A 27,431-nucleotide genomic window follows, 5' to 3' on the forward strand; every position below is an offset into this window, starting at 1 on the left:
GCCCGGCAAGTACGGGCATGGGAGACTGGCTGGCAATCCAAGGTGCTATTGACATTTTGCTCTGTTGCCGCCTTCCTCTCCGATTCCGAAAAGGATTTATTGATGCTTAAATGCACAGTATAAAAAGCATGAAGCTGTCAATGGCCATCCTAAGCTGAACGCGCCTGCTCTCGTCAGATCGCAGACTGCTACCCAGCTTAGGGCCCGGAAAGTACTGGCATGGGAGACTGGCTGGGAATCCCGGGTGCCGTTGACATTTTGCTCTATTGCTGCCTTCCGCTCCGATTCCGAAAATAATTTATTGATGCTTAAATCCACAGTATACAAGGTGTGAAGCTGTCGACGGCCATCCTAAGCTTAACGCGCCTGCTCTCGTCAGATCGCAGACTGGTACAGATCTTAGGGCCCGGTAAGTACCGGCATGGGACACTGGCTGGGAATCCCGGCTGCCGTTGACATTTTGCTCTGTTGCCGCCTTCCGTTCCGATTCCGAAAAGGATTTATTGATGCTTAAATGCACAGTATAAAGGGCAAGAAGCTGTCAACGGCCATCCAAAGCTGAACGCGCCTGCTCTCGTCAGATCGCAGACTGCTATCCAGCTTAGGGCCCGGTAAGTACCAGCATCGGAAACTGGCTGGGAATCCCAGGTGTCGTTGACATTTTGCTCTGTTGCCGCCTTCCGCTCCGATTCCGAAAAGAATTTATTGATGCTTAAATCCACAGTATACAAGGTGTGAAGCTGTCGACGGCCATCCTAAGCTTAACGCGCCTGCTCTTGTCAGATCGCAGACTGGTACAGATCTTAGGGCCCGGTAAGTACCGGCATGGGACACTGGCTGTTAATCCCGGCTGCCGTTGACATTTTGCTCTGTTGCCGCCTTCCGTTCCGATTCCGAAAAGGATTTTGATGCTTAAATGCACAGTATACAAAGTGTGAAGCTGTCAACGGCCATCCTAAGCTGAACGCGCCTGCTCTCGTCAGATCGCAGACTGCTACCCAGCTTAGGGCCTGGTAAGTACCAGCATGGGAGACTGGCTGGGAATCCCGGGTGCAGTTGACATTTTAATCTGTTGCCGCCTTCCGCTCCGATTCGGAAAAGGATTTATTTATGCTTAATTGCACAGTATAAAGGGCATGAAGCTGTCAACAGCCATCCTAAGCTGAACGCGCCTGCTCTCGTCAGATTGCAGACTGCTACCCAGCTTAGGGACCGGTAAGTACCAGCATGGGAGACTGGCTGGGAATCTCAGGTGTTGTTGACATTTAGCTCTGCAGCTCTGTAGACATTTTGCTCCGATTCCGAAAAGGATTTATTGATGCTTAAATCCACAGTATACAGGGTGTGAAGCCGTCTACGGCTATCCTAAGCTGAATGCGCCTGTTCTTGTCAGATCGCAGACTGCTGCCCGGCAAGTACGGGCATGGGAGACTAGCTGACAATCCAAGGTGCTATTGATATTTTGCTCTGTTGCCGCCTTCCTCTCCGATTAAAAAAAATATTTATTGATGCTTAAATCCACAGTATACAAGGTGTGAAGATGTCAACGGCCATCCTAAGCTGAACACGCCTGCTCTCGTCAGATCGCAGACTGCTACGCAGCTTAGGGCCCAGTAAGTACCGGCATGGGAGTAAGGCTAGGAATCCCGGGTGCAGTTGACATTTTGCTCTGTTGCCGCCTTCCGTTCCGATTCCGAAAAGGATTTATTGATGCTTAAATGCACAGTATAAAAAGCATGAAGCTGTCAATGGCCATCCTAAGCTGAACGCGCCTGCTCTCGTCAGATCGCAGACTGGTACAGATCTTAGGGCCCGGTAAGTACCGGCATGGGACACTGGCTGGGAATCCTGGCTGCCGTTGACATTTTGCTCTGTTGCCGCCTTCCTCTCCGATTCCGAAAAGGATTTATTGATGCTTAAATGCACAGTATAAAGGGCGAGAAGCTGTCAACGGCCATCCTAAGCTGAACGCCCCTGGCTCTCGTCAGATCGCAGACTGCTACCCAGCTTAGTGCCCGGTAAGTACCAGCATGGGAGACTGGCTGGGAATCCCAGGTGTCGTTGACATTTTGCTCTGTTGCCGCCTTCCGCTCCGATTCCGAAAATAATTTATTGATGCTTAAATCCACAGTATACAAAGTGTGAAGCTGTCGACGGCCATCCTAAGCTTAACGCGCCTGCTCTCGTCAGATCGCAGACTGGTACAGATCTTAGGGCCCGGTAAGTACCGGCATGGGACACTGGCGGTTAATCCCGGCTGCCGTTGACATTTTGCTCTGTTGCCGCCTTCCGTTCCGATTCCGAAAAGGATTTATTGATGCTTAAATGCACAGTATAAAGGGCGAGAAGCTGACAACGGCCATCCTAAGCTGAACGCGCCTGCTCTCGTCAGATCGCAGACTGCTACCCAGCTTAGGGCCCGGTAAGTACCAGCATGGGAGACTGGCTGGGAATCCCAGGTGTCGTTGACATTTTGCTCAGTTGCCGCCTTCCGCTCCAATTCCGAAAAGGATTTATTGATGCTTAAATCCACAGTATAAAGGGCGAGAAGCTGTCAACGGCCATCCTAAGCTGAATGTGCCTGCTCTCGTCAGATCGCAGACTGCTACCCAGCTTAGGGCCCAGTAAGTACCGGCATGGGAGACTGGCTGGGAATCCTGGGTGCAGTTGACATTTTTGCTCTGTTGCCGCCTTCCGTTCTGATTCCGAAAAGGATTTATTGATGCTTAAATGCACAGTATAAAAATCATGAAGCTGTCATTGGCCATCCTAAGCTGAACGCGCCTGCTCCCGTCAGATCGCAGACTGCTACCCAGCTTAGGGCCCAGTAAGTACTGGCATGGGAGACTGGCTGGGAATCCCGGTTGCCGTTGCCGTTGACATTTTGCTCTATTGCTGCCTTCCGCTTTGATTCCAAAAATAATTTCTTGATGCTTAAATCCACAGTATACAAGGTGTGAAGCTGTCGACGGCCATCCTAAGCTTAACGCGCCTGCTCTCGTCAGATCGCAGACTGGTACAGATCTTAGGGCCCGGTAAGTACCGGCATGGGACACTGGCTGGGAATCCCAGGTCTTGTTGACATTTTGCTCTGTAGCCGCCTTCCGCTCCGATTCGGAAAAGGATTTATTGATGCTTAAATGCACAGTATAAAGGGTGTGAAGCTGTCAACGGCCATCATAAGCTGAACGCGCCTGCTCTCGTCAGATTGCAGACTGCTACCCAGCTTAGGGCCCGGTAAGTACCAGCATGGGAGACTGGCTGGGAATCTCAGGTGTTGTTGACATTTTGCTCTGTAGCTCTGTAGACATTTTTCTCCAATTCCGAAAAGGATTTATTGATGCTTAAATCCACAGTATACAAGGTGTGAAGCTGTCGACGGCCATCCTAAGCTTAACGCGCCTGTTCTTGTCAGATCGCAGACTGCTGCCCGGCAAGTACGGGCATGGGAGACTGGCTGGCAATCCAAGGTGCTATTGACATTTTGCTCTGTTGCCGCCTTCCTCTCCGATTAAAAAAAATATTTATTGATGCTTAAATCCACAGTATACAAGGTAGAAGATGTCAACGGCCATCCTAAGCTGAACGCGCCTGCTCTCGTCAGATCGCAGACTGCTATGCAGCTTAGGGCCCAGTAAGTACCGGCATGGGAGACTGGCTGGGAATCCCGGGTGCAGTTGACATTTTGCTCTGTTGCCGCCTTCCGTTCCGATTCCAAAAAGGATTTATTGATGCTTAAATGCACAGTATAAAAAGCAAGAAGCTGTCAATGGCCATCCTAAGCTGAACGCGCCTGCTCTCGTCAGATCGCAGACTGGTACAGATCTTAGGGCACGGTAAGTACCGACATGGGACACTGGCTGGGAATCCTGGCTGCCGTTTGACATTTTGCTCTGTTGCCGCCTTCCTCTCCGATTCCGAAAAGGATTTATTGATGCTTAAATGCACAGTATAAAGGGCATGAAGCTGTCAACGGCCATCCTAAGCTGAACGCACCTGCTCTCGTCAGATCGCAGACTGCTACCCAGCTTAGGGCCTGGTAAGTACCAGCATGGGAGACTGGCTGGGAATCTCAGGTGTTGTTGACATTTTGCTCTGTAGCTCTGTAGACATTTTGCTCCGATTCCGGAAAGGATTTATTGATGCTTAAATCCACAGTATACAGGGTGTGAAGCCGTCTACGGCTATCCTAAGCTGAATGCGCCTGTTCTTGTCAGATCGCAGACTGCTGCCCGGCAAGTACGGGCATGGGAGAATGGCTGGCAATCCAAGGTGCTATTGACATTTTGCTCTGTTGCCGCCTTCCCCTCTGATTCCGAAAAGGATTTATTGATGCTTAAATGCACAGTATAAAAAGCATGAAGCTGTCAATGGCCATCCTAAGCTGAACGCGCCTGCTCTCGTCAGATCGCAGACTGCTACCCAGCTTAGGGCCCGGAAAGTACTGGCATGGGAGACTGGCTGGGAATCCCGGGTGCCGTTGACATTTTGCTCTATTGCTGCCTTCCGCTCCGATTCCGAAAATAATTTATTGATGCTTAAATCCACAGTATACAAGGTGTGAAGCTGTCGACGGCCATCCTAAGCTTAACGCGCCTGCTCTCGTCAGATCGCAGACTGGTACAGATCTTAGGGCCCGGTAAGTACCGTCATGGGACACTGGCTGGGAATCCCGGCTGCCGTTGACATTTTGCTCTGTTGCCGCCTTCCGTTCCGATTCCGAAAAGGATTTATTGATGCTTAAATGCACAGTATAAAGGGCAAGAAGCTGTCAACGGCCATCCTAAGCTGAACGCGCCTGCTCTCGTCAGGTCGCAGACTGCTACCCAGCTTAGGGCCCGGTAAGTACCAGCATCGGAAACTGGCTGGGAATCCCAGGTATCGTTGACATTTTGCTCTGTTGCCGCCTTCCGCTCCGATTCCGAAAATAATTTATTGATGCTTAAATCCACAGTATAAAAGGTGTGAAGCTGTCGACGGCCATCCTAAGCTTAACGCGCTTGCTCTTGTCAGATCGCAGACTGGTACAGATCTTAGGGCCCGGTAAGTACCGGCATGGGACACTGGCTGTTAATCCCGGCTGCCGTTGACATTTTGCTCTGTTGCCGCCTTCCGTTCCGATTCCGAAAAGGATTTTGATGCTTAAATGCACAGTATACAAAGTGTGAAGCTGTCAACGGCCATCCTAAGCTGAACGCGCCTGCTCTCGTCAGATCGCAGACTACTACCCAGCTTAGGGCCTGGTAAGTACCAGCATGGTAGACTGGCTGGGAATCCCGGGTGCAGTTGACATTTTAATCTGTTGCCGCCTTCCGCTCCGATTCGGAAAAGGATTTATTGATGCTTAAATCCACAGTGTACAGGGTGTGAAGCCGTCTACGGCTATCCTAAGCTGAATGCGCCTGTTCTTTTCAGATCGCAGACTGCTGCCCGGCAAGTATGGGCATGGGAGACTGGCTGGCAATCCAAGGTGCTATTGACATTTTGCTCTGTTGCCGCCTTCCTCTCTGATTAAAAAAAATATTTATTGATGCTTAAATCCACAGTATACAAGGTGTGAAGATGTCAACGGCCATCCTAAGCTGAACACGCCTGCTCTCGTCAGATCACAGACTGCTAGGCAGCTTAGGGCCCAGTAAGTATCGGCATGGGAGTAAGGCTGGGAATCCCGGGTGCAGTTGACATTTTGCTCTGTTGCCGCCTTCCGTTCCGATTCCGAAAAGGATTTATTGATGCTTAAATGCACAGTATAAAGGGCATGAAGCTGTCAACGGCCATCCTATGCTGAACGCGCCTGCTCTCGTCAGATCGCAGACTGCTACCCAGCTTAGGGCCCGGTAAGTACCAGCATGGGAGACTGGCTGGGAATCTCAGGTGTCGTTGACATTTTGCTCTGTAGCTCTGTAGACATTTTGCTCCGATTCCGAAAAGGATTTATTGATGCTTAAATCCACAGTATACAGGGTGTGAAGCCGTCTACGGCTATCCTAAGCTGAATGTGCCTGTTCTTGTCAGATCGCAGACTGCTGCCCGGCAAGTACGGGCATGGGAGACTGACTGAAAATCCAAGGTGCTATTGACATTTTGCTCTGTTGCCGCCTTCCTCTCCGATTCCGAAAAGGATTTATTGATGCTTAAATGCACAGTATAAAAAGCATGAATTTGTCAATGGCCATCCTAAGCTGAACGCGCCTGCTCTCGTCAGATCGGAGACTGCTACCCAGCTTAGGGCCCGGTTAGTACTGGCATGGGAGACTGGCTTGGAATCCCGGGTGCCGTTGACATTTTGCTCTATTGCTGCCTTCCGCTCCGATTCCGAAAATAATTTATTGATGCTTAAATCCACAGTATACAAGGTGTGAAGCTGTTGACGGCCATCCTAAGCTTAACGCGCCTGCTCTCGTCAGATCGCAGACTGGTACATATCTTAGGGCCCGGTAAGTACCGGCATGGGACACTGGCTGGGAATCCCGGCTGCCGTTGACATTTTGCTCTGTTGCCGCCTTCCGTTCCGATTCCGAAAAGGATTTATTGATGCTTAAATGCACAGTATAAAGGGCGAGAAGCTGTCAACGGCCATCCTAAGCTGAACGCCCCTGCTCTCGTCAGATCGCAGACTGCTACCCAGCTTAGGGCCCGGTAAGTACCAGCATGGGAGACTGGCTGGGAATCCCAGGTGTCGTTGACATTTTGCTCTGTTGCCGCCTTCTGCTCCGATTCCGAAAATAATTTATTGATGCTTAAATCCACAGTATACAAAGTGTGAAGCTGTCGACGGCCATCCTAAGCTTAACGCGCCTGCTCTCGTCAGATCGCAGACTGGTACAGATCTTAGGGCCCGGTAAGTACCGGCATGGGACACTGGCTGTTAATCCCGGCTGCCGTTGACATTTTGCTCTGTTGCCGCCTTCCGTTCCGATTCCGAAAAGGATTTATTGATGCTTAAATGCACAGTATAAAGGGCGAGAAGCTGACAACGGCCATCCTAAGCTGAACGCGCCTGCTCTCGTCAGATCGCAGACTGCTACCCAGCTTAGGGCCCGGTAAGTACCAGCATGGGAGACTGGCTGGGAATCCCAGGTGTCGTTGACATTTTGCTCTGTTGCCACCTTCTGCTCCGATTCCGAAAAGGATTTATTGATGCTTAAATCCACAGTATAAAGGGCGAGAAGCTGTCAACGGCCATCCTAAGCTGAACGCGCCTGCTCTCGTCAGATCGCAGACTGCTACCCAGCTTAGGGCCCAGTAAGTACCGGCATGGGAGACTGGCTGGGAATCCTGGGTGCAGTTGACATTTTTGCTCTGTTGCCGCCTTTCGTTCTGATTCCGAAAAGGATTTATTGATGCTTAAATGCACAGTATAAAAATCATGAAGCTGTCAATGGCCATCCTAAGCTGAACGCGCCTGCTCCCGTCAGATCGCAGACTGCTACCCAGCTTAGGGCCCAGTAAGTACTGGCATGGGAGACTGGCTGGGAATCCCGGTTGCCGTTGCCGTTGACATTTTGCTCTATTGCTGCCTTCCGCTTTGATTCCGAAAATAATTTCTTGATGCTTAAATCCACAGTATACAAGGTGTGAAGCTGTCGACGGCCATCCTAAGCTTAACGCGCCTGCTCTCGTCAGATCGCAGACTGGTACAGATCTTAGGGCCCGGTAAGTACCGGCATGGGACACTGGCTGGGAATCCCGGCTGCCGTTGACATTTTGCTCTGTTGCTGCCTTCCGTTCCGATTCCGAAAAGGATTTATTGATGCTTAACCCCTTAAGGACCAGGCCATTTTACACCTTAGGACCAGAGCGTTTTTTGAACATCTGACCACTGTCACTTTAAGCATTAATAACTCTAAGACGCTTTTACCTATCATTCTGATTCCAAGATTGTTTTTTCGTGACATATTCTACTTTATGTTATTGGTAAAATTTTGTCGATACTTGCATCGTTTCTTAGTGAAAAATTCCAAAATTTGATGAAAAAACTTGAAAATTTTGCATTTTTCTAACTTTTAAGCTCTCTGCTTGTAAGGAAAATGGATATTCCAAATAATTTTTTTTTTATTCACATATACAATATGTCCACTTTATGTTTGCATCATAAAATTTACGATTTTTTACTTTTGGAAGACACCAGAGGGCTTCAAAGTTCAGCAGCAATTTTCCAATTTTTCACAAAATTTCCAAAATCACAATTTTTCAGGGACCAGTTCAGGTTTGAAGTGGATTTGAAGGGTCTTCATATTAGAAATACCCCATAAATGACCCCATTATAAAAACTGCACCCCCCAAAGTATTCAAAATGACATTCAGTCAGCGTTTTAACCCTTTAGGTGTTTCACAGGAATAGCAGCAAAGTGAAGGAGAAAATTCACAATCTTCATTTTTTACACTTGCATGTTCTTGTAGACCCAATTTTTGAATTTTTACAAGGGGTAAAAGGAGAAAATGTATACTTATATTTGTAGCCCAATTTCTCTCGAGTAAGCACATACCTCATATGTCTATGTAAATTGTTCGGCGGGCGCAGTAGAGGGCTCAGAAGCGAAGGAGCGACGAGGGGATTTTGGAGAGTACGTTTTTCTGAAATGGTTTTTGGGGGGCATGTTGTATTTAGGAAGCCCCTATGGTGCCAGAACAGGAAAAAATACCCACATGGCATACCATTTTGGAAACTAGACCCCTTGAGGAACGTAACAAGGAATAAAGTGAGCCTTAATACCCCACAGGTGTTTCACAACTTTTTCATATGTAAAAAAATGTTTTAAAAATGGCACTAAAATGTGTGTTTCCACCCAAATTTCACATGTATGCAAGGGTTAATAGCAGAAAATACCCCCCAAAATTTGTAACCCCATCTCTTCTGAGTATGGAGGTACCCCATAAGTTGACCTGAAGTGTACTACGGGCGAACTACAATGCTCAGAAGAGAAGGAGTCATATTTGGCTTTTTGAGAGCAAATTTTGCTCGGGGGCATGTCGCATTTAGGAAGCCCCTATGGTGCCAGGACAGCAAAAAATACCCACATGGCATACCATTTTGGAAACTAGACCCCTTGAGGAACGTAACAAGAAATAAAGTGAGCCTTAATACCCCACAGGGGTTTCACGACTTTTGCATACGTAAAAAATAAATAAATAATTTTCACTAAAATGTGTGTTTCCCCCCCAAATTTCACATTTTTGCAAGGGTTAATAGCAGAAAATACCCCCCAAAATTTGTAACCCCATCTCTTATGAGTATGAAGGTACCCCATAAATTGACCTGAATCGCACTACGGGCAAACTACAATGCTCAGAAGAGAGGGAGTCATATTTGGCTTTTTGAGAGCAAATTTTGCTCGGGGGGCATGTCGCATTTAGGAAGCCCCTATGGTGCCAGGACAGCAAAATAACCCCCACATGGCATACCATTTTGGAAACTAAACCCCTTGAGGAACGTAACAAGGGGTACAGTGAGCATTTACCCCCCACTGGTGTCTGTCAGATCTTTGGAACAGTGGGCTGTACAAAATGTTTAATTTGCACAGCCCACTGTTCCAAAGATCTGTCAGACACCAGTGGGGGGTAAATTCTCACTGCACCCCTCATTACATTCCGTGAGGGGTGTAGTTTCCGAAATGGGGTCACATGTGAGGTTTTTTTTTTTTTGCATTTGTCAAAACCGCTGTAACAATCAGCCAGCCCTGTGCAAATCACCTCAAATGTACATGGTGCACTCTCCCTTCTGGGCCTTGTTGTGCGCCCCCAGAGCACTTTGCTCCCACATATGGGGTATCTCCATAGTTGAGAGAAATTGCGTTACAAATTTTGGGGGGCTTTTTTCCCTTTTACCTCTTGTCAAAATGAAAAGTATGGGGCAACACCAGCATGTTAGTGTAAAAAAATTTTTTTTTTACACTAACATGCTGGTGTAGACCCCCAACTTCACCTTTTCATGAGGGGTGAAAGGAGAAAAAGCCCCCCAAAATTTGTTAGGCAATTTCTCCCGAGTACGGTGATACCCCATATGTGGCCCTAAACTGTTGCCTTGAAATACGACAGGGCTCCAAAGTGAGAGAGCGCCATGCGCATTTGAGGCCTAAATTAGGGACTTGCATAGGGGTGGACATAGGGGTATTCTACGCCAGTGATTCCCAAACAGGGTGCCTCCAGCTGTTGCAAAACTCCCAGCATGCCTGGACAGTCAACGGCTGTCCGGCAATACTGGGAGTTGTTGTTTTGCAACAGCTGGAGGCTCCATTTTGGAAACAGTGGCGTACCAGACGTTTTCATTTTTATTGGGGAGGGGGGCTGTGTAGGGGTATGTGTATATGTAGTGTTTTTTACTTTTTATTTTGTGTTGGTGTCAGTGTAGTGTAGTGTTTTTAGGGTACAGTCACATGGGCGGGGGATTACAGCGAGTTTGAGCTGCCGCGCAAAATTTGCTGCATCGCAAACTTGCAGCCTGATACTCACTGTAAGCCCCCTGCCCATGTGAATGTATCCTGTACATTCACAGTGGGGGGGGGGGGACCTCCAGCTGTTGCAAAACCACAACTCCCAGCATGCACAGTCCATCAGTGCATGCTGGTAGTTATAGTTTTGCAACAGATGGAGGCACACGGGTTGGGAAACACTGAGTTAGGAAACAGACAATGTTTCCCAACCAGTGTGCCTCCTGTTGTTGCAAAACCACAACTCCCAGCATTCTCAGGCATGCTGGGAGTAGTAGTTCGGCAATATCTTTAGAGCTAGCTGTTGCCGAACTACAACTCCCAGCATGCTTGGAGTTGTAGTTTTGCAACATCTGGAGGACTACAGTTTGCAGACCACTAATAGTGGTTCCCAATCTGTGCCCTTCCAGATGTTGCAAAACTACAACTCCCAGTATGCCAAAACTGTCCAGGCATGCTGGGAGTTGTAGTTCTGCAACATCTGAAGGGCCAGATGTTGCAGAACTACAACTCCCAGCATGCCTGGACAGTAAGGGCATGCTGAGGATGTGTAGTTTTGCAACATCTGGAAGGGCACAGTGGTCTCCAAACTGTGGACCTCCAGATGTTGCAAAACTGCAACTCCCAGCATGCCCAGACGCCAAGGGCTTTCTGGGCATGCTGGGAGTTGTAGTTTACAGGGTCCCTTTACAGCAATGCATGTCGCTTTACGGCGACGTGCATTGCTGTAAAGGGCCCGACCGCGGCTGAAGATCTACTCACCTGTCGCCGCCGCCGCCGTCTCCGCCGCCAGGATCCGGGTCTTCAGGGACGAGGTAAGTACCGGGGCCGGTCCCCAGCACTCCCCCGTCCCCCGCCACGTCCTCCGGTCTTCCTCCCGTCCTCTCCGGACTTCAAGGGGCCGGGCAGGACGGGAGGAAGTAACCGCCCCCCCTCCTGCGATTGGTCGGTTAACTAACCGAAGAATCGCAGGGGATCGGAGGAGGTGGCCGGCTTGCCACCTCGCTCCTATACGTTAGCATGGTCCTGGCTGTCTGTGACAGCCGGGATCATGCGAAATTACCGGGCGGTCGGGTCGGGTCGGGATTTATTGATGCTTAAATCCACAGTATAAAGGGCGAGAAGCTGTCAACGGCCATCCTAAGCTGAACGCGCCTGCTCTCGTCAGATCGCAGACTGCTACCCAGCTTAGGGCCCAGTAAGTACCGGCATGGGAGACTGGCTGGGAATCCCGGGTGCAGTTGACATTTTGCTCTGTTGCCGCCTTCTGTTCCGATTCCGAAAAGGATTTATTGATGCTTAAATGCACAGTATAAAAAGCACGAAGCTGTCAATGGCCATCCTAAGCTGAACGCGCCTGCTCTCGTCGGATCGCAGACTGCTACCCAGCTTAGGGCCCGGTAAGTACTGGCATGAGAGACTGGCTGGGAATCCTGGTTGCCGTTGACAATTTGCTCTATTGCCGTCTTCCGTTCCGATTCCGAAAAGGATTTATTGATGCTTAAATGCACAGTATACAAAGTGTGAAGCTGTCAACGGCCATCCTAAGCTGATCGCTCCTCCTCTCGTCAGATCGCAGACTGCTACACAGCTTAGGGCCCGGTAAGTACTGGCATGGGAGACTGGCTGGGAATCCCGGGTGCCGTTGACATTTTGCTCTATTGCTGCCTTCCACTCCGATTCCGAAAAGAATTTATTGATGCTTAAATCCACAGTATACAAGGTGTGAAGCTGTAGACGGCCATCCTAAGCTTAACGCGCCTGCTCTCGTCAGATCGCAGTCTGGTACAGATCTTAGGGCCCGGTAAGTACCGGCATGGGACACTGGCTGGGAATCCCGGCTGCCGTTGACATTTTACTCTGTTGCCGCCTTCCGTTCCGATTCCGAAAAGGATTTATTGATGCTTAAATGCACAGTATAAAGGGCGAGAAGCTGTCAACGGCCATCCTAAGCTGAACGTGCCTGCTCTCGTCAGGTCGCAGACTGCTACCCAGCTTAGGGCCCGGTAAGTACCAGCATGGGAGTCTGGCTGGGAATCCCAGGTGTCGTTGACATTTTGCTCTGTTGCCGCCTTCCGCTCCGATTCCGAAAAGGATTTATTGATGCTTAAATGCACAGTATAAAAATCATGAAGCTGTCAATGACCATCCTAAGCTGAATGCGCCTGCTCTCGTCAGATTGCAGACTGATACCCAGCTTAGGGCCCGGTAAGTACCAGCATGGGAGACTGGCTGGGAATCCCGGGTGCAGTTGTCATTTTAATCTGTTGCCGCCTTCCGCTCCGATTCGGAAAAGGATTTATTGATGCTTAAATGCACAGTATAAAGGGCGTGAAGCTGTCAACGGCCATCCTAAGCTGAACGCGCCTGCTCTCGTCAGATTGCAGACTGCTACACAGCTTAGGGCCCGGTAAGTACCAGCATGGGAGGCTGGCTGGGAATCCCAGGTGTTGTTGACATTTTGCTCTGTAGCCGCCTTCCGCTCCGATTACGAAAAGGATTTATTGATGCTTAAATCTACAGTATACAGGGTGTGAAGCCGTCTACGGCTATGCTAAGCTGAATGTGCCTGTTCTTGTCAGATCGCAGACTGCTGCCCGACAAGTACAGGCATGGGAGACTGGCTGGCAATCCAAGGTGCTATTGACATTTTGCTCTGTTGCCGCCTTCCTCTCCGATTCCGAAAAGGATTTATTGATGCTTAAATGCACAGTATAAAGGGCGAGAAGCTGTCAACGGCCATCCTAAGCTGAACGCGCCTGCTCTCGTCAGATCGCAGACTGCTACCCAGCTTAGGGCCCGGTAAGTACTGGCATGGGAGACTGGCTGGGAATCCCGGGTGCTGTTGACATTTTGCTCTATTGCTGCCTTCCGATCCGATTCCGAAAATAATTTATTGATGCTTAAATCCACAGTATACAAGGTGTGAAGCTGTCGACGGCCATCCTAAGCTTAACGCGCCTGCTCTCGACAGATCGCAGACTGGTACAGATCTTAGGGCCCGGTAAGTACCGGCATGGGACACTGGCTGGGAATCCCGGCTGCCGTTGACATTTTGCTCTGTTGCCGCCTTCCGTTCCGATTCCGAAAAGGATTTATTGATGCTTAAATGCACAGTATAAAGGGCGAGAAGCTGTCAACGGCCATCCTAAGCTGAACGCGCCTGTTCTCGTCAGATCGCAGACTGCTACCCAGCTTCGGGCCCGGTAAGTACCAGCGTGGGAGACTGGCTGGGAATCCCGTGTGCAGTTGACATTTTGCTTTGTTTCTGTTCCGATTCCGAAAATTATTTATTGATTCTTAAATTCACAGTATACAAAGTGTGAAGCTGTCAACGGCCATCCTAAGCTGAACGCGCCTGCTCTCGTCAGATCGCAGACTGCTACCCAGCTTAGGGCCCGGTAAGTACCAACATGGGAGACTGCCTGGGAATCCCAGGTGTTGTTGACATTTTGCTCAGTAGCCGCCTTCCGCTCCGATTCCGAAAAGGATTTATTGATGCTTAAATCCACAGTATACAGGGTGTGAAGCCGTCTACGGCTGTCCTAAGCTGAATGTGCCTGTTCTCGTCAGATCGCAGACTGCTGCCCGGCAAGTACGGGCATGGGAGACTGGCTGGCAATCCAAGGTGCTATTGACATTTTGCTCTGTTGCCGCCTTCCGTTCCGATTCCGAAAAGGATTTATTGATGCTTAAATGCACAGTATAAAAATCATGAAGCTGTTAATGGCCATCCTAAGCTGAACGCGCCTGCTCTCATCAGATCACAGACTGCTACTCAGCTTAGGGCCCGGTAAGTACTGGCATGGGAGACTGGCTGGGAATCCCGGTTGCCGTTGACATTTTGCTCTATTGCTGCCTTCCGCTCCGATTCCGAAAAGAATTTATTGATGCTTAAATCCACAGTATACAAGGTGTGAAGCTGTCGACGGCCATCCTAAGCTTAGCGCGCCTGCTCTCGTCAGATCACAGACTGGTACAGATCTTAGGGCCCGGTAAGTACCGACATGGGACACTGGCTGGGAATCCCGGCTGCCGTTGACATTTTGCTCTGTTGCCGCCTTCCGTTCCGATTCCGAAAAGGATTTATTGATGCTTAAATGCACAGTATACAAAGTGTGAAGCTGTCAACGGCCATCGTAAGCTGAACGTGCCTGCTCTCGTCAGATCGCAGACTGCTACCCAGCTTAGGGCCTGGTAAGTACCAGCAGGGGAGACTGGCTGGAAATCCCGGGTGCAGTTGACATTTTAATCTGTTGCCGCCTTCCGCTCCAATTCGGAAAAGGATTTATTGATGCTTAAATTCACAGTATAAAGGGCATGAAGCTGTCAGAGGCCATCCTAAGCTTAACGCGCCTGCTCTCGTCAGAGCGCAGACTGCTACCCAGCTTAGGGCCCGGTAAGTACCAGCATGGGAGACTGGCTGGAAATCTCAGCTGTTGTTGACATTTTGCTCTGTAGCTCTGTAGACATTTTGCTCCGATTCCGAAAAGGATTTATTGATGCTTAAATCCACAGTATACAGGGTGTGAAGCCGTCTACGGCTATCCTAAGCTGAATGCGCCTGTTCTTGTCAGATCGCAGACTGCTGCCCGGCAAGTACGGGCATGGGAGACTGGCTGGCAATCCAAGGTGCTATTGACATTTTGCTCTGTTGCCGCCTTCCTCTCCGATTAAAAAAAATATTTATTGATGCTTAAATCCACAGTATACAAGGCGTGAAGATGTCAACGGCCATCCTAAGCTGAACGCGCCTGCTCTCGTCAGATCGCAGACTGCTACGCAGCTTAGGGCCCAGTAAGTACCGGCATGGGAGACTGGCTGGGAATCCCGGGTGCAGTTGACATTTTGCTCTGTTGCCGCCTTCCGTTCCGATTCCGAAAAGGATTTATTGATGCTTAAATGCACAGTATAAAAAACATGAAGCTGTCAACGGCCATCCTAAGCTGAACGCGCCTGTTCTCGTCAGATCGCAGACTGCTACCCAGCTAAGGGCCCGGTAAGTATTGGCATGGGAGACTGGCTGGGAATCCCGGGTGCCGTTGACATTTTGCTCTATTGCTGCCTTCCGCTCCGATTCCGAAAATAATTTATTGATGCTTAAATCCACAGTATACAAGGTGTGAAGCTGTCGACGGCCATCCTAAGCTTAACGCGCCTGCTCTCGTCAGATCGCAGACTGGTACAGATCTTAGGGCCCGGTAAGTACCGGCATGGGACACTGGCTGGGAATCCCGGCTGCCGTTGACATTTTGCTCTGTTGCCGCCTTCCGTTCCGATTCCGAAAAGGATTTATTGATGCTTAAATGCACAGTATACAAAATGTGAAGCTGTCAACGGCCATCCTAAGATGAACGCGGCTGCTCTTGTCAGATCGCAGACTGATACCCAGCTTAGGGCCAGGTAAGTACCAGCATGGGAGACTGGCTGAGAATCCCGGGTTCAGTTGACATTTTAATCTGTTGCCGCCTTCCGCTCCGATTCGGAAAAGGATTTATTGATGCTTAAATGCACAGTATAAAGGGCGTGAAGCTGTCAACGGCCATCCTAAGCTGAACGCGCCTGCTTTTGTCAGATCGCAGACTGCTACCCAGTTTAGGGCCCGGTAAGTACCAGCATGGGAGACTGGCTGGGAATCCCAGGTGTTGTTGACATTTTGCTCTGTAGCCGCCTTCCGCTCCGATTCCGAAAAGGATTTATTGATGCTTAAATCCACAGTATACAGGGTGTGAAGCCGTCTACGGCTATCCTAAGCTGAATGTGCCTGTTCTTGTCAGATCGCAGACTGCTGCCCGGCAAGTACCGACATGGGAGACTGGCTGGCAATCCAAGGTGCTATTGACATTTTGCTCTGTTGCCCCCTTCCTCTCCGATTCCGAAAAGGATTTATTGATGCTTAAATGCACAGTATAAAGGGCGTGAAGCTGTCAACGGCCATCCTATGCTGAACGCGCCTGCTCTCGTCAGATCGCAGACTGCTACCCAGCTTAGGCCCCGGTAAGTACCAGCATGGGAGACTGGCTGGGAATCTCAGGTGTTGTTGACATTTTGCTCTGTAGCTCTGTAGACATTTTGTTCCGATTCCGAAAAGGATTTATTGATGCTTAAATCCACAGTATACAGGGTGTGAAGCCATCTACGGCTATCCTAAGCTGAATGCGCCTGTTCTTGTCAGATCGCAGACTGCTGCCTGGCAAGTACGGGCATGGGAGACTGGCTGGCAATCCAAGGTGCTATTGACATTTTGCTCTGTTGCCGCCTTCCTCTCCGATTAAAAAAAATATTTATTGATGCTTAAATCCACAGTATACAAGGCGTGAAGTTGTCAATGGCCATTCTTAGCTGAACGCGCCTGCTCTCGTCAGATCGCAAACTGCTACCCAGCTTAGGGCTTGGTAAGTACTGGCATGGGAGACTGGCTGGGAATCCCGGGTGCCGTTGACATTTTGCTCTATTGCTGCCTTCCGCTCCGATTCCGAAAATAATTTATTGATGCTTAAACCCACAGTATACAAGGTGTGAAGCTGTCGACGGCCATCCTAAGCTTAACGCGCCTGCTCTCGTCAGATCGCAGACTGGTACAGATCTTAGGGCCCGGTAAGTACCGGCATGGGACACTGGCTGGGAATCCCGGCTGCCGTTGACATTTTGCTCTGTTGCCGCCTTCCGTTCCGATTCCGAAAAGGATTTATTGATGCTTAAATGCACAGTATAAAGGGCGTGAAGCCGTCAACGGCCATCCTAAGCTGAACGCGCATGCTCTCGTCAGATTGCAGACTGCTACCCAGCTTAGGGCCCGGTAATTACCAGCATGGGAGACTGGCTGGGAATTCCAGGTGTTGTTGACATTTTGCTCTGTAGCCGCCTTCCGCTCCGATTCCGAAAAGGATTTATTGATGCTTAAATCCACAGTATACAGGGTGTGAAGCCGTCTACGGCTATCCTAAGCTGAATGTGCCTGTTCTTGTCAGATCGCAGACTGCTGCCCGGCAAGTACGGGCATGGGAGACTTGCTGGCAATCCAAGGTGCTATTGACATTTTGCTCTGTTGCCGCCTTCCTCTCCGATTCCGAAAAGGATTTATTGATGCTTAAATGCACAGTATAAAGGGCGTGAAGCTGTCAATGGCCATCCTAAGCTGAATGCGCCTGCTCTCGTCAGATCGTAGACTGCTACCCAGCTTAGGGCCTGGTAAGTACCAGCATGGGAGACTGGCTGGGAATCTCAGGTGTTGTTGACGTTTTGCTCTGTAGCTCTGTAGACATTTTGCTCCGATTCCGAAAAGGATTTATTGATGCTTAAATCCACAGTATACAGGGTGTGAAGCCATCTACGGCTATCCTAAGCTGAATGCGCCTGTTCTTGTCAGATCGCAGACTGCTGCCCGGTAAGTACTAGCATGGGAGACTGGCTGGGAATCCCGGGTGCCGTTGACATTTTGCTCTATTGCTGCCTTCCGCTCCGATTCCGAAAATAATTTATTGATGCTTAAATCAACAGTATACAAGGTGTGAAGCTGACGACGGCCATCCTAAGCTTAACGCGCCTGCTCTCGTCAGATCGCAGACTGGTACAGATCTTAGGGCCCGGTAAGTACCGGCATGGGACACTGGCTGGGAATCCCGGCTGCCGTTGACATTTTGCTCTGTTGCCGCCTTCCGCTCCGATTCGGAAAAGGATTTATTGATGCTTAAATCCACAATATACAGGGTGTGAAGCTGTCAACGGCCATCCTAAGCCTGAACGTGCCTGCTCTCCTCAGATCGCAGACCGCTGCCCGGCAGATACCGGCATGGGAGACTGGCTGGCAATCCAAGGTGCCATTGACATTTTGCTCTGTTGCCGCCTTGCTCTCCGATTAATAAAAATATTTATTGATGCTTAAATCCACAATATACAAGGCGTAAAGATGTCAACGGCCATCCTAAGCTGAACGCACCTGCTCTCGTCAGATCGCAGACTGCTACCCAGCTTAGGGCCCAGTAAGTACCGGCATGGGAGACTGGCTGGGAATCCCGGGTGCAGTTGACATTTTGCTCTGTTGCCGCCTTCTGTTCCGATTCCGAAAAGGATTTATTGATGCTTAAATGCACAGTATAAAAAACATGAAGCTGTCAATGGCCATCCTAAGCTTAACGCGCCTGCTCTCGTCAGATCACAGACTGCTACCCAGCTTAGGGCCCAGTAAGTACCGGCATGGGAGACTGGCTGGGAATCCCAGTTGCTGTTGACATCTTGCTCTGTTGACGCATTCCGCTCCGATTCCGAAAAGGATTTATTGATGCTTAAATCCACAGTATACAGGGTGTGAAGATGTCTACGGCCATCCTAAACTGAATGCGCCTGTTCTCGTCAGATCGCAGACTGCTACCCAGCTTCAGGCCTGGTAAGTACCAGCATGGGAGACTGGCTGGGAATCCCGAGTGCAGTTGCCATTTTAATCTGTTGCCACCTTCCGCTCCGATTCAGAAAAGGATTTATTGATGCTTAAATCCACAATATACAGGCTGTGAAGCTGTCAACGGCCATCCTAAGCCTGAACGTGCCTGCTCTCCTCAGATCGCAGACTGCTGCCCGGCAGATACAGGCATGGGAGACTGGCTGGCAATCCAAGGTGCCATTGACATTTTGCTCTGTTGCCGCCTTCTTCTCCGAATAATAAAAATATTTATTGATGCTTAAATCCACAATATACAAGGCGTAAAGATGTCAATGGCCATCCTAAGCTGAACGTGCCTGCTCTCGTCAGATCGCAGACTGCTACCCAACTTAGGGCCCGGTAAGTACTGGCATGGGAGACTGGCTGGGAATCCCGGGTGCCGTTGACATTTTGCTCTATTGCTGCCTTCCGCTCCGATTCCGAAAATAATTTATTGATGCTTAAATCCACAGTATACAAGGTGTGAAGCTGTCGACGGCCATCCTAAGCTTAACGCGCCTGCTCTCGTCAGATCGCAGACTGGTACAGATCTTAGGGCCCGGTAAGTACCGGCATGGGACACTGGCTGGGAATCCCGGCTGCCGTTGCCCTTTTGCTCTGTTGCCGCCTTCCGTTCCGATTCCGAAAAGGATTTATTGATGCTTAAATGCACAGTATAAAGGGCGAGAAGCTGTCAACGGCCATCCTAAGCTGAACGCGCCTGCTCTCGTCAGATCGCAGACTGCTACTCAGCTTAGGGCCCGGTAAGTACCAGCATGGGAGACTGGCTGGGAATCCCAGGTGTCGTTGACATTTTGCTCTGTTGCCGTCTTCCGCTCCGATTCCAAAAAGGATTTATTGATGCTTAAATCCACAGTATACAGGGTGTGAAGATGTCTAAGGCCATCCTAAGCTGAATGCGCCTGTTCTCGTCAGATCGCAAACTGCTACCCAGCTTCGGGCCTGGTAAGTACCAGCATGGGAGACTGGCTGGGAATCCCGGGTGCAGTTGACATTTTGCTCTGTTTCTCCTCCGATTCCGAAAATTATTTATTGATGCTTAAATCCACAGTATACAAAGTGTGAAACTGTCAACGGCCATCCTAAGCTGAACGCGCCTGCTCTTGTCAGATCGCAGACTGCTACCCAGCTTAGGGCCTGGTAAGTAGCAGCATGGGAGACTGGCTGGGAATCCCGGGTGCAGTTGACATTTTAATCTGTTGCCGCCTTCCGTTCCGATTCGGAAAAGGATTTATTGATGCTTAAATCCACAATATACAGGGTGTGAAGCTGTCAACGGCCATCCTAAGCCTGAACGTGCCTGCTCTCCTCAGACCGCAGACTGCTGCCCGGCAGTTACCGGCATGGGAGACTGGCTGGCAATCCAAGGTGCCATTGACATTTTGCTCTGTTGCCGCCTTCCTCTCCGATTAATAAAAATATTTATTGATGCTTAAATCCACAATATACAAGGCGTGAAGATGTCAACGGCCATCCTAAGCTGAACGCGCCTGCTCTCGTCAGATCGCAGACTGCTACCCAGCTTAGGGCCCAGTAAGTACCGGCATGGGAGACTGGCTGGGAATCCCGGATGCAGTTGACATTTTGCTCTGTTGCCGCCTTCCGTTCCGATTCGAAAATAATTTATTGATGCTTAAATCCACAGTATACAAGGTGTGAAGCTGTCGACGACCATCCTAAGCTTAACGCTCCTGCTCTCGTCAGATCGCAGACTGGTACAGATCTTAGGGCCCGGTAAGTACCGGCATGGGACACTGGCTGGGAATCCCGGCTGCCGTTGCCATTTTGCTCTGTTGCCGCCTTCCGTTCCGATTCCGAAAAGGATTTATTGATGCTTAAATGCACAGTATACAAAGTGTGAAGCTGTCAACGGCCATCCTAAGCTGAACGCGCCTGCTCTCGTCAGATTGCAGAATGCTACCCAGCTTAGGGCCCAGTAAGTACCAGCATGGGAGACTGGCTGGGAATCTCAGGTGTTGTTGACATTTTGCTCCGATTTCGAAAAGGATTTATTGATGCTTAAATCCACAGTATACAGGGTGTGAAGCCGTCTACGGCTATCCTAAGCTGAATGCGCCTGTTCTTGTCAGATCGCAGACTGCTGCCCGGCAAGTACGGGCATGGGAGACTGGCTGGCAATCCAAGGTGCTATTGACATTTTGCTCTGTTGCCGCCTTCCTCTCCGATTAAAAAAAATATTTATTGATGCTTAAATCCACAGTATACAAGGCGTGAAGATGTCAACGGCCATCCTCAGCTGAACGCGCCTGCTCTCGTCAGATCGCAGACTGCTACGCAGCTTAGGGCCCAGTAAGTATCGGCATGGGAGACTGGCTGGGAATCCCGGGTGCAGTTGACATTTTGCTCTGTTGCCGCCTTCCGTTCAGATTCCGAAAAGGATTTATTGATGCTTAAATGCACAGTATAAAAAGCATGAAGCTGTCAATGGCCATCCTAAGCTGAACGCGCCTGCTCTTGTCAGATCACAGACTGGTACAGATCTTGGGGCCCGGTAAGTACTGGCTGGGAATCCTGGCTGCTGTTGACATTTTGCTCTGTTGCCGCCTTCCGTTCTGATTCCGAAAAGGATTTATTGATGCTTAAATGCACAGTATAAAGGGCGTGAAGCTGTCAACGGCCATCCTAAGCTGAACGCGCCTGCTCTCGTCAGATCGCAGACTGCAACCCAGCTTAGGGCCCGGTAAATACCAGCATGGGAGACTGACTGGGAATCCCAGGTGTCGTTGACATTTTGCTCTGTTGCCGCCTTCCGCTCCGATTCCGAAAAGCATTTATTGATGCTTAAATCCACAGTATACAGGGTGTGAAGATGTCTACGGCCATCCTAAGCTGAATGTGCCTGTTCTCGCCAGATCGCAGACTACTACCTAGCTTCGGGCCTGGTAAGTACCAGCATGGGAGACTGGCTGGAATCCCGGGTGCAGTTGACATTTTGCTCTGTTTCTGCTCCGATTCCGAAAATTATTTATTGATGCTTAAATCCACAGTATACAAAGTATGAAGCTGTCAACGGCCATCCTAAGCTGAACGCGCCTGCTCTCGTCAGATCGCAGACTGCTACCCAGCTTAGAGGCTGGTAAGTACCAGCATGGGAGACTGGCTGGAATCCCGGGTGCAGTTGACATTTTAATCTGTTGCCGCCTTCCGCTCCGATTCGGAAAAGGATTTATTGATGCTTAAATCCACAATATACAGGGTGTGTAGCTGTCAACAGCCATCCTAAGCTGAACGGGTCTGCTTTCCTCAGATCGCAGACTGCTGCCCGGGAGATACCGGCATGGGAGACTGGCTGGCAATCCAAGGTGCTATTGACATTTTGCTATGTTGCCGCCTTCCTCTCCTATTAATAAAAATATTTATTGATGCTTAAATCCACAATATACAAGGCGTGAAGATGTCAACGGCCATCCTAAGCTGAACGCGCCTACTCTCGTCAGATCGCAGACTGCTACCCAGCTTAGGGCCCGGTAAGTAATGGCATGGGAGACTGGCTGGGAATCCCGGTTGCCGTTGACATTTTGCTCTATTGCTGCCTTCAGCTCCGATTCCGAAAATAATTTATTGATGCTTAAATCCACAGTATACAAGGTGTGAAGCTGTCGACGGCCATCCTAAGCTTAACGCGCCTGCTCTCGTCAGATCGCAGACTTTTACCCAGCTTAGGGCCTGGTAAGTACCAGCATGGGAGACTGGCTGGGAATCTCAGGTGTTGTTGACATTTTGCTCTGTAGCTCTGTAGACATTTTGATCCGATTCCGAAAAGGATTTATTGATGCTTAAATCCACAATATACAGGGTGTGAAGCCGTCTACGGCTATCCTAAGCTGAATGCGCCTGTTCTTGTCAGATCGCAGACTGCTGCCCGGCAAGTACGGGCATGGGAGGCTGGCTGGCAATCCAAGGTGCTATTGTCATTTTGCTCTGTTGCCGCCTTCCTCTCCGATTAAAAAAAAATATTTATTGATGCTTAAATCCACAGTATACAAGGTGTGAAGCTGTCGACGGCCATCCTAAGCTTAACGCGCCTGCTCTCGTCAGATCGCAGACTGGTACAGATCTTAGGGCCCGGTAAGTACCGGCATGGGACACTGGCTGGGAATCCCGGCTGCCGTTGACATTTTGCTCTGTTGCCGCCTTCCGTTCCGCTCCGATTCGGAAAAGGATTTATTGATGCTTAAATGCACAGTATAATTGCCGTGAAGCTGTCAACGGCCATTCTAAGCTGAACGCGCCTGCTCTCGTCAGATCGCAGACTGCTACCCAGCTTAGGGCCTGGTATGTACCAGCATGGGAGACTGGCTGGGAATCTCAGGTGTTGTTGACATTTTGCTCTGTAGCTCTGTAGACATTTTGCTCCGATTTCGAAAAGGATTTATTGATGCTTAAATCCACAGTATACAGGGTGTGAAGCCGTCTACGGCTATCCTAAGCTGAATGCGCCTGTTCTTGTCAGATCGCAGACTGCTGCCCGGCAAGTACGGGCATGGGAGACTGGCTGGCAATCCAAGGTGCTATTGACATTTTGCTCTGTTGCCGCCTTCCTCTCCGATTAAACAAAATATTTATTGATGCTTAAATCCACAGTATACAAGGTGTGAAGCTGTCGACGGCCATCCTAAGCTTAACGCGCCTGCTCTCGTCAGATCGCAGACTGGTACAGATCTTAGGGCCCGGTAAGTACCGGCATGGGACACTGGCTGGGAATCCCGGCTGCCGTTGACATTTTGCTCTGTTGCCGCCTTCCGTTCCGATTCCGAAAAGGATTTATTGATGTTTAAATGCACAGTATACAAAGTGTGAAGCTGTCAACGGCCATCCTAAGCTGAATTCGCCTGCTCTCGTCAGATCGCAGACTGCTGGCCGGCAAGTACGGGCATGGGAGACTGGCTGGCAATCCAAGGTGCTATTGACATTTTGCTCTGTTGCCGCCTTCCTCTCCGATTAAAAAAAATATTTATTGATGCTTAAATCCACAGTATACAAGGCGTGAAGATGTCAACGGCCATCCTAAGCTGAACGCGCCTGCTCTCGTCAGATCGCAGACTGCTACGCAGCTTAGGGCCCAGTAAGTACCGGCATGGGAGACTGGCTGGGAATCCCGGGTGCAGTTGCCGCCTTCCGTTCCGATTCCGAAAAGGATTTATTGATGCTTAAATGCACAGTATAAAAAGCATGAAGCTGTCAATGGCCATCCTAAGCTGAACGTGCCTGCTCTCGTCAGATCGCAGACTGGTACAGATCTTGGGGCCCGGTAAGTACCGGCATGGGACACTGGCTGGGAATCCTGGCTGCCGTTGACATTTTGCTCTGTTGCCGCCTTCCGTTCCGATTCCGAAAAGGATTTCTTGATGCTTAAATGCACAGTATAAAGGGCGAGAAGCTGTCAACGGCCATCCTAAGCTGAACGCGCCTGCTCTCGTCAGATTGCAGACTGCTACCCAGCTTAGGGCCCGGTAAGTACCAGCATGGGAGACTGACTGGGAATCCCAGGTGTCGTTGACATTTTGCTCTGTTGCCGCCTTCTGCTCCGATTCCGAAAAGGATTTATTGATGCTTAAATCCACAGTATACAGGGTGTGAAGATGTCTACGGCCATCCTAAGCTGAATGTGCCTGTTCTCGTCAGATCGCAGACTGCTACCCAGCTTCGGGCCTGGTAAGTACCAGCATGGGAGTCTGGCTGGGAATCCTGGGTGCAGTTGACATTTTGCTCTGTTTCTGCTCCGATTCCGAAAATTATTTATTGATGCTTAAATCCACAGTATACAAAGTGTGAAGCTGTCAACGACCATCCTAAGCTGAACGCGCCTGCTCTCGTCAGATCACAGACTGCTACCCAGCTTAGGGCCTGGTAAGTACCAGCATGGGAGACTGGCTGGAATCCCGGGTGCAGTTGACATTTTAATCTGTTGCCGCCTTCCGCTCCGATTCGGAAAAGGATTTATTGATGCTTAAATCCACAATATACAGGGTGTGAAGCTGTCAACGGCCATCCTAAGCTGAACGGGTCTGCTCTCCTCAGATCGCAGACTGCTGCCCGGGAGATACCGGCACGGGAGACTGGCTGGCAATCCAAGGTGCTATTGACATTTTGCTATGTTGCCGCCTTCCTCTCCTATTAATAAAAATATTTATTGATGCTTAAATCCACAATATACAAGGCGTGAAGATGTCAACGGCCATCCTAAGCTGAACGCGCCTACTCTCGTCAGATCGCAGACTGCTACCCAGCTTAGGGCCCGGTAAGTACTGGCATGGGAGACTGGCTGGGAATCCCGGTTGCCGTTGACATTTTGCTCTATTGCTGCCTTCCGCTCCGATTCCGAAAATAATTTATTGATGCTTAAATCCACAGTATACAAGGTGTGAAGCTGTCGACGGCCATCCTAAGCTTAACGCGCCTGCTCTCGTCAGATCGCAGACTTTTACCCAGCTTAGGGCCTGGTAAGTACCAGCATGGGAGACTGGCTGGGAATCTCAGGTGTTGTTGACATTTTGCTCTGTAGCTCTGTAGACATTTTGCTCCGATTCCGAAAAGGATTTATTGATGCTTAAATCCACAATATACAGGGTGTGAAGCCGTCTACGGCTATCCTAAGCTGAATGCGCCTGTTCTTGTCAGATCGCAGACTGCTGCCCGGCAAGTACAGGCATGGGAGACTGGCTGGCAATCCAAGGTGCTATTGACATTTTGCTCTGTTGCCGCCTTCCTCTCCGATTAAAAAAAAATATTTATTGATGCTTAAATCCACAGTATACAAGGTGTGAAGCTGTCGACGGCCATCCTAAGCTTAACGCGCCTGCTCTCGTCAGATCGCAGACTGGTACAGATCTTAGGGCCCGGTAAGTACCGGCATGGGACACTGGCTGGGAATCCCGGCTGCCGTTGACATTTTGCTCTGTTGCCGCCTTCCGTTCCGCTCCGATTCGGAAAAGGATTTATTGATGCTTAAATGCACAGTATAATTGCCGTAAAGCTGTCAACGGCCATTCTAAGCTGAACGCGCCTGCTCTCGTCAGATCGCAGACTGCTACCCAGCTTAGGGCCTGGTATGTACCAGCATGGGAGACTGGCTGGGAATCTCAGGTGTTGTTGACATTTTGCTCTGTAGCTCTGTAGATACTTTGCTCCGATTTCGAAAAGGATTTATTGATGCTTAAATCCACAGTATACAGGGTGTGAAGCCGTCTACGGCTATCCTAAGCTGAATGCGCCTGTTCTTGTCAGATCGCAGACTGCTGCCCGGCAAGTACGGGCATGGGAGACTGGCTGGCAATCCAAGGTGCTATTGACATTTTGCTCTGTTGCCGCCTTCCTCTCCGATTAAAAAAAATATTTATTGATGCTTAAATCCACAGTATACAAGGCATGAAGATGTCAACGGCCATCCTAAGCTGAACGCGCCTGCTCTCGTCAGATCGCAGACTGCTACGCAGCTTAGGGCCCAGTAAGTACCGGCATGGGAGACTGGCTGGGAATCCCGGGTGCAGTTGACATTTTGCTCTGTTTCTGCTCCGATTCCGAAAATTATTTATTGATGCTTAAATCCACAGTATACAAAGTGTGAAGCTGTCAACGGCCATCCTAAGCCTGAACGTGCCTGCTCTCCTCAGATCGCAGACTGCTGCCCGGCAGATACCGGCATGGGAGACTGGCTGGCAATCCAAGGTGCCATTGACATTTTGCTCTGTTGCCGCCTTCCTCTCCGATTAATAAAAATATTTATTGATGCTTAAATCCACAATATACAACGCATAAAGATGTCAACGGCCATCCTAAGCTGAACGCGCCTGCTCTCGTCAGATCGCAGACTGCTACCCAGCTTAGGGCCTAGTAAGTACCGGCATAGGAGACTGGCTGGGAATCCCGGGTGCAGTTGACATTTTGCTCTGTTGCCGCCTTCTGTTCCGATTCCGAAAAGGATTTATTGATGCTTAAATGCACAGTATAAAAAACACGAAGCTGTCAAAGGCCATCCTAAGCTGAACGCGCCTGCTCTCGTCAGATCGCAGACTGGTACAGATCTTAGGGCCCGGTAAGTACCAGCATGGGAGACTGGCTGGGAATCCCAGGTGTTGTTGACATTTTGCTCTGTAGCCGCCTTCCGCTCCGATTCCGAAAAGGATTTATTGATGCTTAAATCCACAGTATACAGGGTGTGAAGCCGTCTACGGCTATCCTAAGCTGAATGTGCCTGTTCTTGTCAGATCGCAGACTGCTGCCCGGCAAGTACGGGCATGGGAGACTGGCTGGGAATCCCGGGTGCCGTTAACATTTTGCTCTATTGCTGCCTTCCGCTCCGATTCCGAAAATAATTTATTGATGCTTAAATCCACAGTATAATCCACGCCTGCTCTCGTCAGATCGCAGACTGGTACAGATCTTAGGGCCCGGTAAGTACCGGCATGGGACACTGGCTGGGAATCCCGTCTGCCGTTGACATTTTGCTCTGTTGCCGCCTTCCATTCCGATTCCGAAAAGGATTTATTGATGCTTAAATGCACAGTATAAAGGTCGAGAAGCTGTCAAGGGCAATCCTA

The 27,431-nt window shown here is 49.7% G+C and overlaps 13 pseudogenes; all 13 read left to right on the top strand.

The window, feature by feature from the left end:
• The first annotated feature begins 136 nt into the window (after positions 1-136).
• On the top strand, positions 137-256 carry LOC130313922 (5S ribosomal RNA; annotated as a pseudogene).
• A 686-nt stretch (positions 257-942) lies between these two features.
• On the top strand, positions 943-1,062 carry LOC130313940 (5S ribosomal RNA; annotated as a pseudogene).
• A 1,289-nt stretch (positions 1,063-2,351) lies between these two features.
• Positions 2,352-2,471, top strand: LOC130313932 (5S ribosomal RNA; annotated as a pseudogene).
• A 1,497-nt stretch (positions 2,472-3,968) lies between these two features.
• On the top strand, positions 3,969-4,088 carry LOC130313949 (5S ribosomal RNA; annotated as a pseudogene).
• Positions 4,089-4,366: 278 nt separating this feature from the next.
• LOC130313923 (5S ribosomal RNA) lies at positions 4,367-4,486 on the top strand (annotated as a pseudogene).
• A 2,082-nt stretch (positions 4,487-6,568) lies between these two features.
• Positions 6,569-6,688, top strand: LOC130313925 (5S ribosomal RNA; annotated as a pseudogene).
• A 284-nt stretch (positions 6,689-6,972) lies between these two features.
• Positions 6,973-7,092, top strand: LOC130313934 (5S ribosomal RNA; annotated as a pseudogene).
• Positions 7,093-13,161: 6,069 nt separating this feature from the next.
• LOC130313933 (5S ribosomal RNA) lies at positions 13,162-13,281 on the top strand (annotated as a pseudogene).
• Positions 13,282-13,760: 479 nt separating this feature from the next.
• Positions 13,761-13,880, top strand: LOC130313921 (5S ribosomal RNA; annotated as a pseudogene).
• Positions 13,881-19,542: 5,662 nt separating this feature from the next.
• LOC130313945 (5S ribosomal RNA) lies at positions 19,543-19,662 on the top strand (annotated as a pseudogene).
• A 3,433-nt stretch (positions 19,663-23,095) lies between these two features.
• On the top strand, positions 23,096-23,215 carry LOC130313942 (5S ribosomal RNA; annotated as a pseudogene).
• A 1,058-nt stretch (positions 23,216-24,273) lies between these two features.
• LOC130313941 (5S ribosomal RNA) lies at positions 24,274-24,393 on the top strand (annotated as a pseudogene).
• A 1,476-nt stretch (positions 24,394-25,869) lies between these two features.
• On the top strand, positions 25,870-25,989 carry LOC130313943 (5S ribosomal RNA; annotated as a pseudogene).
• Positions 25,990-27,431: the final 1,442 nt, after the last annotated feature.

This window comes from Hyla sarda, unplaced genomic scaffold, assembly GCF_029499605.1.
Source record: "Hyla sarda isolate aHylSar1 unplaced genomic scaffold, aHylSar1.hap1 scaffold_1793, whole genome shotgun sequence".
NCBI classification, from domain to species: domain Eukaryota; kingdom Metazoa; phylum Chordata; class Amphibia; order Anura; family Hylidae; genus Hyla; species Hyla sarda.